General features: G+C 42.1%; 1 protein-coding gene across 4 annotated transcripts in view; it reads right to left on the bottom strand.

The window, feature by feature from the left end:
• The window catches only part of LOC109884912 (poly(rC)-binding protein 3), a 154,476-nt gene extending 143,050 nt beyond the window's left edge, over positions 1 to 11,426 (bottom strand). The window contains exon 1 of one of the 4 annotated variants that reach the window (XM_031800042.1): positions 10,929 to 11,426. The gene's annotated coding sequence lies outside the window, so the exon portion shown is untranslated. The remainder of the gene's footprint in view (positions 1 to 10,928) is intronic. The other 3 variants (XM_031800234.1, XM_031799618.1, XM_031800702.1) reach the window with 3 other exon arrangements.
• Positions 11,427 to 11,701: the final 275 nt, after the last annotated feature.

Below are 11,701 nucleotides of genomic sequence, written 5' to 3'. Positions count from 1 at the left end.
TATTGGAGATAATATACAACAATTACTTGAAACAAATGAACATTATGAAACATCAAAGATACCAGGCCTGGTCTTCATAGCAGATTTTGAAAAGGCATTTGATAAAGTACGACTAGAAATTATATATAAATGCCTGGATTACTTTCATTTCGGTGAATCTCTTATAAAATGGGTTAAAGTTATGTACAGCAACCCCAGATGTAAAATAGTAAATAATGGTTACTTCTCAGAAATGTATTGAGCTTTTAAGAGGAGTAAAACAAGGCTGTCCGTTGTCTCCATATCTATTTATTATGGCCATTGAAATGCTAACTATTCAAATTAGATCATCAAGGTTTTAGGAATACAGGGGATAAAAACAAAAAAAGTGCCGATAACTCAAGTTTTTGCCAAACACTGGATCGCTGCACGGTCTCATTGAAGATCTTGATCACTTTTCTGGCCGCTCTGAACTAAAACCTAATTATGACAAGTGTACCATATTACTTATTGGTTCATTAAAATACACAGTGTTTACACTACTACTTGTAGTTTACCAATACAATTATGGTGAAGTAGACATAGTTGATATTCACATCTCAAAAAATATAAATGAACTCACCACAATTAATTTCAAAAGAAAAGTTTGCAAAGATAGATAAGATTCTGCAACCATGGAGAGGTAAATACGTGTCTATTTATGGAAAATGCACATTGATTAACTCTTTGGCCCAGTCAAGGTTTACTTACTTACTAATGTCGCTGCCTACACCAGATGACTCATTTCAAAATATTATAAAAATTATTTCATTTTAAATGGAATGCAAGGACAGACTAAATTAAAAGTGCCTATTTATATAATGCATTTGAGTTTGGGGGGGCTAAAGTGATTAAATATTAAAGCTTTAAACCTCTCACTAAAAGCTTCACTCGTACATAAATTATACTTAAACCCCAAATGGATTATTTAAGATTATTAGATTATTTAAAAAAAATTGTGTTTTTTCCTTCATACAGATTACAACTTCTCATTTCCGACTAATTGAAAATGATATGCTGTTTAAAGTGTTGCCCTTATTAAACAAGCTATTCAAAACTGATTACAAATTCAGTTTTATTCTCCAGAAAAGGTAGAACAAATATTACAACAAATGTTAAATGTTAAACTCAAATAGATTAATAATAAAAAACAGTCTTTATGGATATATATATTTTTTAAATGTTTATTATATTTATAATATGATGAAAATAGACTGTCGAGTCACATATACATAAATATTGAAAATATTTGGGAATGTCTACTCAATCCAAACTTATAACCAACTGTGTGCAGCATTACCACAAAAATGGACGAGCCACGTGGAAAAGGGAGAAGGTAGTGAACTTGATTGCCTGCCACAAAGTCGATTTAAAGGAATTGTCAAAATGTCACGGTCGTCATATGAAGGAGACCAAGGCGCCGCGTGGTAAGGAGGAGACCAAGGCGCCGCGTGGTAAGGAGGAGACCAAGGCGCAGCGTGGTAAGGAGGAGACCAAGGAGCCGCGTGGTAAGGAGGAGACCAAGGCGCCGCGTGGTAAGGAGGAGACCAAGGCGCAGCGTGGTAAGGAGGAGACCAAGGCGCCGCGTGGTAAGGAGGAGACCAAGGCGCCGCGTGGTAAGGAGGAGACCAAGGCGCAGCGTGGTAAGGAGGAGACCAAGGCGCAGCGTGGTAAGGAGGAGACCAAGGCGCAGCGTGGTAAGGAGGAGACCAAGGCGCCGCGTGGTAAGGAGGAGACCAAGGCGCAGCGTGGTAAGGAGGAGACCAAGGCGCCGCGTGGTAAGGAGGAGACCAAGGCGCCGCGTGGTAAGGAGGAGACCAAGGCGCAGCGTGGTAAGGAGGAGACCAAGGCGCAGCGTGGTAAGGAGGAGACCAAGGCGCCGCATGGTAAGGAGGAGACCAAGGCGCCGCGTGGTAAGGAGGAGACCAAGGTGCAGCGTGGTAAGGAGGAGACCAAGGCGCATCGTGGTAAGGAGGAGACCAAGGTGCAGCGTGGTAAGGAGGAGACCAAGGTGCAGCGTGGTAAGGAGGAGACCAAGGCGCAGCATGGTAAGGAGGAGACCAAGGCGCAGCGTGGTAAGGAGGAGACCAAGGCGCAGCGTGGTAAGGAGGAGACCAAGGCGCAGCGTGGTAAGGAGGAGACCAAGGCGCCGCGTGGTAAGGAGGAGACCAAGGCGCCGCGTGGTAAGGAGGAGACCAAGGCGCAGTGTTGTAAGGAGGAGACCAAGGCGCAGCGTGGAAAGGAGGAGACCAAGGCGCAGCGTGGTAAGGAGGAGACCAAGGCGCCGCGTGGTAAGGAGGAGACCAAGGCGCCGCGTGGTAAGGAGGAGACCAAGGCGCCGCGTGGTAAGAAGGAGACCAAGGCGCCGCGTGGTAAGGAGGAGACCAAGGTGCAGCGTGGTAAGGAGGAGACCAAGTCGCCGCGTGGTAAGGAGGAGACCAAGGTGCAGCGTGGTAAGGAGGAGACCAAGGCCCAGCGTGGTAAGCGTACATACTTCTTTATTAAAGAAAGAACAATGAACAAAACAACTAAACGAACCGTGAAGCTAATATGACTAGTGCAGAACAGGCAACTAAACATAGAATAACAACCCACAAAATATCCAAGGAATATGGCTACCTAAATATGGTCCCCAATCAGAGACAATGATAAACAGCTGCCTCTGATTGAGAACCCGGCAACCATAGACATATAAACACCTATGCTTACCCTTAGACAATACAAAAACTAAATAAACCAGCCTCGTCACACCCTGATCGAACCAAAATAATAAAGAAAACAAAGATAACTAAGGTCAGTGCGTGACAGCTGCGCCATACGTGTTGACAGCTGCGCCATACGTGTTGACAGCTGCGCCATACGTGTTGACAGCTGCGCCATACGTGTTGACAGCTGCGCCATACGTGTTGACAGCTGCGCCATACGTGTTGACAGCTGCGCCATACGTGTTGACAGCTGCGCCATACGTGTTGACAGCTGCGCCATACGTGTTGACAGCTGCGCCATACGTGTTGACAGCTGCGCCATACGTGTTGACAGCTGCGCCATACAGGTTTCAAATTAAATGGAAAGAGATTTTCGATGTACTGATTCCATGGCACATGGTTTATGAACTGGTACAAAAAACAACACTTCGAAATTTGAAAATATGAAGAGTGGTACTCAGTAATGCGTTGAATAGGATTTTCCCCGAACATAACACTTTGTACTAAAATTAATTGCTGAGGTTTACAGCAAGAATATGATTTATTCTGTACAGGCTTCCTTCTTTTCACTCTGTCATTTAGGTTAGTATTGTGGAGTAACTACAATGTGGTTGATCCATCCTCAGTGTTCTCCTATCACAGCCATTAAACTCTGTCATTTAGGTTAGTATTGTGGAGTAACTACAATGTTGTTGATCCATCCTCAGTTTTCTCCTATCACAGCCATTAAACTCTGTCATTTAGGTTAGTATTGTGGAGTAACTACAATGTTGTTGATCCATCCTCAGTTTTCTCCTATCACAGCCATTAAACTCTGTTCATTTAGGTTAGTATTGTGGAGTAACTACAATGTTGTTGATCCATCCTCAGTTATCTCCTGTCACAGCCATTAAACTCTGTTCATTTAGGTTAGTATTGTGGAGTAACTACAATGTTGTTGATCCATCCTCAGTTATCTCCTGTCACAGCCATTAAACTCTGTCATTTAGGTTAGTATTGTGGAGTAACTACAATGTTGTTGATCCATCCTCAGTTTTCTCCTATCACAGCCATTAAACTCTGTCATTTAGGTTAGTATTGTGGAGTAACTACAATGTTGTTGATCCATCCTCAGTTTTCTCCTATCACAGCCATTAAACTCTGTCATTTAGGTTAGTATTGTGGAGTAACTACAATGTTGTTGATCCATCCTCAGTTTTCTCCTATCACAGCCATTAAACTCTGTTCATTTAGGTTAGTATTGTGGAGTAACTACAATGTTGTTGATCCATCCTCAGTTATCTCCTGTCACAGCCATTAAACTCTGTTCATTTAGGTTAGTATTGTGGAGTAACTACAATGTTGTTGATCCATCCTCAGTTATCTCCTGTCACAGCCATTAAACTCTGTCATTTAGGTTAGTATTGTGGAATAACTACAATGTTGTTGATCCATCCTCAGTTTTCTCCTATCACAGCCATTAAACTCTGTCATTTAGGTTAGTATTGTGGAGTAACTACAATGTTGTTGATCCATCCTCAGTGTTCTCCCATCACATCCATTAAACTCTGTCATTTAGGTTAGTATTGTGGAGTAACTACAATGTTGTTGATCCATCCTCAGTTTTCTCCTATCACAGCCATTAAACTCTGTCATTTAGGTTAGTATTGTGGAGTAACTACAATGTTGTTGATCCATCCTCAGTTTTCTCCTATCACAGCCATTAAACTCTGTCCTTTAGGTTAGTATTGTGGAGTAACTACAATGTTGTTGATCCATCCTCAGTTTTCTCCTATCACAGCCATTAAAGTCTGTCATTTAGGTTAGTATTGTGGAGTAACTACAATGTTGTTGATCCATCCTCAGTGTTCTCCTATCACAGCCATTAAACTCTGTAACTGTTTTAAAGTCACCATTGGCCTCATGTGAAATGAACAGTTTCCTTTCTCTCTGGCAACTGAGTTAGGAAGGACGCCTGTATCTTTGTAGTGACTGGGTTTATTGATACACCATCCAAACGGTAAATAACTTCACCAGGCTCAAAGGGAAATTCACTGCTCAACTGAGGGAATTTACAGACACTTGTGGAGTCATTTGTAGACATAAACAAATAATGTTAAATACTATTATTCACAGTGAGAGAGAGTCCAATCAACTTATTATGTGACTTGCACATTTCTACATCTAAACTTATTTACGATTGCCATAACAAAGGTGTTGAATACTCAATATTAGGAAGGTGTCCTTAATGTTTTGTTCACTCAGTATATGCCTTCAGAGTAGCTTCCCCAAACACTGCCAAGATTCAACGTGACAATTCAGTAATAGTGCACTACCCTTAAGAATTTCTCTTCTCATTTAGTATGGTCATAGACCTGCCCCTCATATCCGAAATAATTACTATTACAAGTAATGGTAACACTTTACTGCATTATACCTGCAGGCTTTCAGTGTAGTGTTATCCCAGTAATATATCTCAGATTGCACTCTACCAAGTTTTGCTCTACACACGTCATAAAGCTCCGTATGCACAAGGGCTTTTCTCCATTTGTTCCCTGAGGTAAGTCATTAACCTGTAAGCCTCAAATCTGATGCCAGAGATAGAGAGAGATTTCTAGCAGCTTTCATTGCACCACGTTATCCCTGGGAGGCCTCAAAGGGCTTTGGAATGAAAACTTATCTTCCTTTAGCTTCTAGAGTTCTAGATCTCTGAAGTTCCAGCATCTCTTCCTTTAGCTTCTAGAGTTCTAGATCTCTGAAGTTCCAGCATCTCTTCCTCTTCCTCTAGCTTCTAGAGTTCTAGATCTCTGAAGTTCCAGCATCTCTTCCTCTTCCTCTAGCTTCTAGAGTTCTAGATCTCTGAAGTTCCAGCATCTCTTCCTCTTCCTCTAGCTTCTAGAGTTCTAGAGCTCCAGCATCTCTTTCTCTATCTTCTAGAGTTCTAGAACTCCAGCATCTCTTCCTCTATCTTCTAGAGTTCTAGAACTCCAGCATCTCTTCCTCTAGCTACTAGAGTTATAGAGCTCCAGCATCTCTTCCTCTAGCTACTAGAGTTATAGAGCTCCAGCATCTCTTTCTCTAGCTTCTAGTGTTCTAGAACTCCAGCATCTCTTCCTCTAGCTACTAGAGTTATAGAGCTCCAGCATCTCTTTCTCTAGCTTCTAGTGTTCTAGAACTCCAGCATCTCTTCCTCTATCTTCAAGGTATAGAGCTCCAGCATCTCACAGGGCCCGGAGGTCTACTTCAACTTAGGCTACACACTTCAACCATCACTTACACACTCATGCACTATACCCTCAATTTACATACCCTTCCCCTCACTTAGGCCACACACACACACACACACACACACACACACACACACACACACACACACACACACACACACACACACACACACACACACACACACACACACACACACACACACACACACACACACACACACTTCAACCCTCACTTACACACTCATGCACTATACCCTCAACTTACACACCCTTCCCCTCACTTAGGCGAAAAACTCACACACTACCCCTTTCACTTACATACGAACCAGGGAGAGGGACAGGCTTGAAGGCCAAAGAGGACTGGACTGCAAGGGGTTTATTTCCTAAATGATCTGCGATAGCACAATGTCATGAAAGAAATATGTTCCTTCCATATCTAACAGTGACCGTATCCTATTCATGTTCTTTTTAATGGAAAATGACAGCCATGTTTATAAAATAGGAGTTTAATAGATGTGTTTGGTAGATATAATTATGTCCGTATTGGTGAAAATAAATATATTACACAATCAGTGTTTTCCATTACGGAAAATGTTTTCCTCTTTCTATCGTAAATTGGAATATTAAAATTGTAAAGGAAGACAGATGAAACGTTCACAGCCTTGAAAGTTTACTTCAGTGTTGATCAATTAGCAAACTGGCATCAACAAACACTCAAATATAAGAGAAGAAAAGAATACAATATTTAAAGTCAAGTGAGTGCAAATTGCATTTCTTTTTAAAATTTATTTTACGGTGTATTATGGGGGGGAAAAAAGAAGTAAATCTTGTTTTAGCATCAGGGTCCAACGGTTAAAAGTACCTGGTAATTACTAGGCTAAGAGACTGCATCAGAGAGAGAGAGAGTCTTTATTCTTCAGGAACTTTTGTGAGTGTAGTGTTTACTGTAATGGGGAGAGGGAGAGGGAGAGGGAGAGGGAGAGGGAGAGGGAGAGGGAGAGGGAGAGGGAGAGGGAGAGGGAGAGGGAGAGGGAGAGGGACAGCATGTTTCTCTCACTAATTAAAATGTGTCTGAGTATCAATTAAGACTGACCTAAATTCCTCTGGTCGATAGAACCAAAACCAACTGGGACGGTCTTATGTAAAAGAGACCTCGGCATCATCCCAAATGACACCCTAGTCCCTATTCCCTATTTAGTGCACTACTTTTGACCAAAGTCCTATAAGAACAGGGCAGGAGGTAGCCTAGTGGTTAAGAGCATTGGGTCAGATTGGGCCAGGTCACTGGTTAGAATTCCCAAGCTGACTAGATGAAAAAAATATTTTAATGTGCCTTTGAGCAAGGCACTTAATTAACCCCCAAAAAACACAGTGCATGTTTTGGGGTTTTGCCATTAGCACTACACAGCTGATTCAAATAATCAAAGCTGGATGATGAGTTGGTGGGCCTGAGGACTGAGTTTGAGAAACCCTGGGCTGGTTTGAAATATGTTGTTGTTCCTCTCATACTCTGGCACAGTGAGACAGAGGGACAATATGCCCATTCTTCAACAGTGACTAGCGTAGGACCACATCACTAACAGTTTGGCGTCTCTATTCTAGAATGCTAGTATACATTCTAATTTAGACTCTTAAATGTTCACATTCTAGAATTATAATACATTATTCTGCTGTAGACTCTTAGATGTTCACATTCTAGAATTATAATACATTATTCTGCTGTAGACTCTTAGATGTTCACATTCTAGAATTATAATACATTATTCTGCTGTAGACTCTTAAATGTTCACATTCTAGAATTATAATACATTATTCTGCTGTAGACTCTTAAATGTTCACATTCTAGAATTATTAATTATTCTATTGCTGCAGTTAAGGCCTAACATTTTTTGACGTATAAACTGCAGCATCTCTTGAGAACATTTAAAAAAGTTTGAGAAAAGTTTGCAGCAAAGGAAACAGAGCTGAAAGGAGAGGGGGGGTGAGAAAGAGAGAGAAAGAGAGAGAGAGAGACAGAGAGAGAGAGAGACAGAGAGAGAGAGAGAGAAAGAGAGAGAGAGAGAGAGAAAGCGAGAGAGAGAAAGAGAGAGAGAGAGAGAGAGAAGCGGTGACATTGATGGAAAAGGATCCAGAAAAACATGCAACAGTATAACTAGCTCTCACACACACACACACATATATAGACACACACACACACACACACACACACACACACACACACACACACACACACACACACACACACACACACACACACACACACACACACACACACACACACACACACACACACACACACACACACATCTCTCTCTCTCTCTCCTATCTTTAATCTTAACATGTGATACAGCGTATGACACCAGGAGTCAGTAGAGAAACAGAACAACAGTTTTAGTCTGAATCTTAGAAACCACATGGCAGGCCTCAAGCCGGTGCCACTGTGACTACCCTTAAGGACGAGATCAATATCTCGCTTTTGACCAGAGCCTTATGGTCCTTGTTCAAATATAGGGAATAAAATGCCATTTGTGAGGCAGACCGTAGTTGTTCCACCTCAGAGCTACAGTATAGTACCACTGTAGGGCCCAACAGTCTCCGCGTGCTTTAAACTACAACCTGCTCCGTGCACTATGCCTATACAATTAGCTGTATATCTACCTTATCATTCTGTTCAGAATAACTTCCTCCCAGCTGGCAACTTACTGGAGCCTTCCTCCCAGCTGGTAACTTACTGGAGCCTTCCTCCCAGCTGGTAACTTACTGGAGCCTTCCTCCCAGCTGGTAACTTACTGGAGCCTTCCTCCCAGCTGGTAATTTACTGGAGCCTTCCTCCCAGCTAATAACTTACTGGAGCCTTCCTCCCAAGCTGATAACTTACTGGAGCCTTCCTCCCAGCTGGTAACTTACTAAAGCCTTCCTCCCAGCTAATAACTTACTGGAGCCTTCCTACCAGCTGGTAACCATCTAAAGCCTTCCTCCCAGCTAATAACTTACTGGAGCCTTCCTCCAAGCTGATAACTTACTGGAGCCTTCCTCCAAGCTGATAACTTACTGCAGCCTTCCTCCCAGCTAATAACTTACTGGAGCCTTCCTCCCAGCTGATAACTTACTGGAGCCTTCCTCCAAGCTGATAACTTACTGGAGCCTTCCTCCAAGCTGATAACTTACTGGAGCCTTCCTCCAAGCTGATAACTTACTGGAGCCTTCCTCCAAGCTAATAATTTACTGGGGCGTAATGTCAAGCTGATAACAGGATCAAACCCAGCAGCATTGTTATGTCTTGTTTGTCTGAGCTATAAATATATTGTGTACTTTGAAATGTATGTGGTCACAAACCCACCCTCCTCCCCTCCAGATGAAACTCCCATTTTACATTTAATCTCAGAGATTGTGTAACTGGAATGTTTTTTTATCCTGTTGGTTGATAGGTAGACTGTGGGCTGTAACACACACACACACACACACACACACACACACACACACACACACACACACACACACACACATACACACACACACACACACACACACACACACACACACATAAACACACACACATAAACACACACACACACACACACACACACACACACACATAAACACACACACACACACACATAAACACACACACACACACACACACACATAAACACACACACACACACCTCTCTATAGGCCTCGGAGTCTTTCACCGTAATCTCAGAACTCAGAAACACACATTGTGTGTGATGTCCATGCTAAGAGTTTCATAATAGACACGCTAGCAACCATATATACAACCATATCACCTCCTTTATACATTCATTCTGCTTTTACTTTTTATTTGATTTTATCCAGAGGTTATTTGACAAAATCATGCCAATGATTTCCAAATAGCTTAGCTACAGAAGTATGTCTATTCATATTAACACGCAGTGATGACATCTTCCTGCAAACAGCATGCCGACTGTTAATAAGGCTTATGGCTCAGAGCTCTGACTGTGGTCCTAATCGCAGTGTTCTAAATATAAATACATATCCAGCCTACAAAATGAGTAATTTACAACTAACTGAAGTCCTACTTTTAAACATAGATAGGTTTAGGTCTACATTTTATAACGGAATCAGAAACGCCATGATTTAGTAAGGTAGCCTATATAATAAACACAGCGTAAAATTAGGAGAACAAGTGGGCCTAGCGTGTATAAATTAGTCCTCTCTCCAAAACAGTTCATAATTGGATCAATGGGATTGTGATCAATTAGGTTTGGAGTTGAATGATGCAGCACGAGTGCTGACTGTCACGCAAACAGCAGAACGGCAACCGGGCAGGGGGACCTCGTGCTTCGCCGCTCCATCGTCTTTCAGCCCCGCAGAACAATAGATACATCACGTGTGCGAAATCTCAATAAACTACTAATGTCTGTGAAATATACATGTCGGGAGTAGGGACAGTGACACAGCCAATGCCACGGAAAACCTCAGAAGGGGAATCGAGCGAGAGAGCAAGGTGTTCTGTAGCACTAGGATAGAATCACAGCTCCGCGACTTAACTTCCATACTTTCCCGTTGCTTTCCCAATTCTAAGCCAGTCAATCGCCTATCATAGACATAATAGACACGCAAGCAAACATATCACCTCGCGATACAAGTCCAATGTAAAGAAAACACGTGCAGACGATACAATTCTTTCAAAACATGTAAACATGTTACGAAACCGTTTATCCTACTGCATTTATGTAACGATGTAAAAGCATGGTGCAGCTGCTCGGCGCGGTGACCGGTGGAAATGTTACATGGTCCTATGATCTTATGTCCGACAGTTCTTTGAAGTTGAGAAATACCGCGATTCTGTCGGGCGACAATGTCTTTTCACGTGTCAATATCAGAGCGACAATATTTCAAAGTGAGACACTTTGCTGTGACACATCTCCAAGTCTGTATTCATTCATATCGTACCCAAAGGTTGCAGAACAACTACATATTTACGCACAAATGTTTTTAAATAGTCAAGTCTTACCTTGCTTGGTATGTAAAAAAAAAAATCACTGGGAAATAGTCGCAGAAAATTATATATCCCAGGATGATGTCCACATTGTCGGAGATAGAGCCTTCAACTGTAACAAATAATCCTGATGTCAGTGTACCAATTAACCAGAGAGAGAGAGGGAGGGAGGGAGCGGGGGTTAGGGAGAGAGAGAGAGAGAGAGAGAGAGAGAGCGAGAGAGCGGGGGTTGGGGAGAGAGAGAGAGAGAGAGAGAGAGAGAGAGAGGAGTTGTAGTGAGAGAGAGGGAGAGAGATGCATGAGGCGACGGAGCTAACTAAGAACTACCATATCCAATTACACTAGACAAATAAAAAGCTAAATAAATACAATGTACAACCGGTATGGCCATCCGCTTATAGTCCATACACTTCACCGTGCCCTCAAAACCACGTTCTAAACCGAATGACCTATAATAAACCGGCGCAGTAGTCGAATCATACATTCTATACTTGGCTGGAAATGGAGCACCCTGTCAAGGTAACACTGAACAGTGATTTGTGGGGTGTCATGTTCACTTGGAAAAAAATGTTTTTACCAAAAGCCTGATAGCACCGTTTAAAAGTATCAGAACAATAGTAATTAACTTGTCTATCACTAATTGATATGTCATTTATAATTCAACTTAATTAACTCGATATAAATGTGCATATTAGCAAGAGAGGGGGGGGGGGGGAATAAATGTGGCTACTTTATGAAGTAGAAACACTCCTTATTTCAAAGTGAGAGTATATTCACTGTGCAAAGCA

This window comes from Oncorhynchus kisutch, linkage group LG1 (genome assembly GCF_002021735.2).
Source record: "Oncorhynchus kisutch isolate 150728-3 linkage group LG1, Okis_V2, whole genome shotgun sequence".
NCBI lineage: Eukaryota > Metazoa > Chordata > Actinopteri > Salmoniformes > Salmonidae > Oncorhynchus > Oncorhynchus kisutch.
This window is presented reverse-complemented; position numbering and strand designations above follow the sequence as displayed.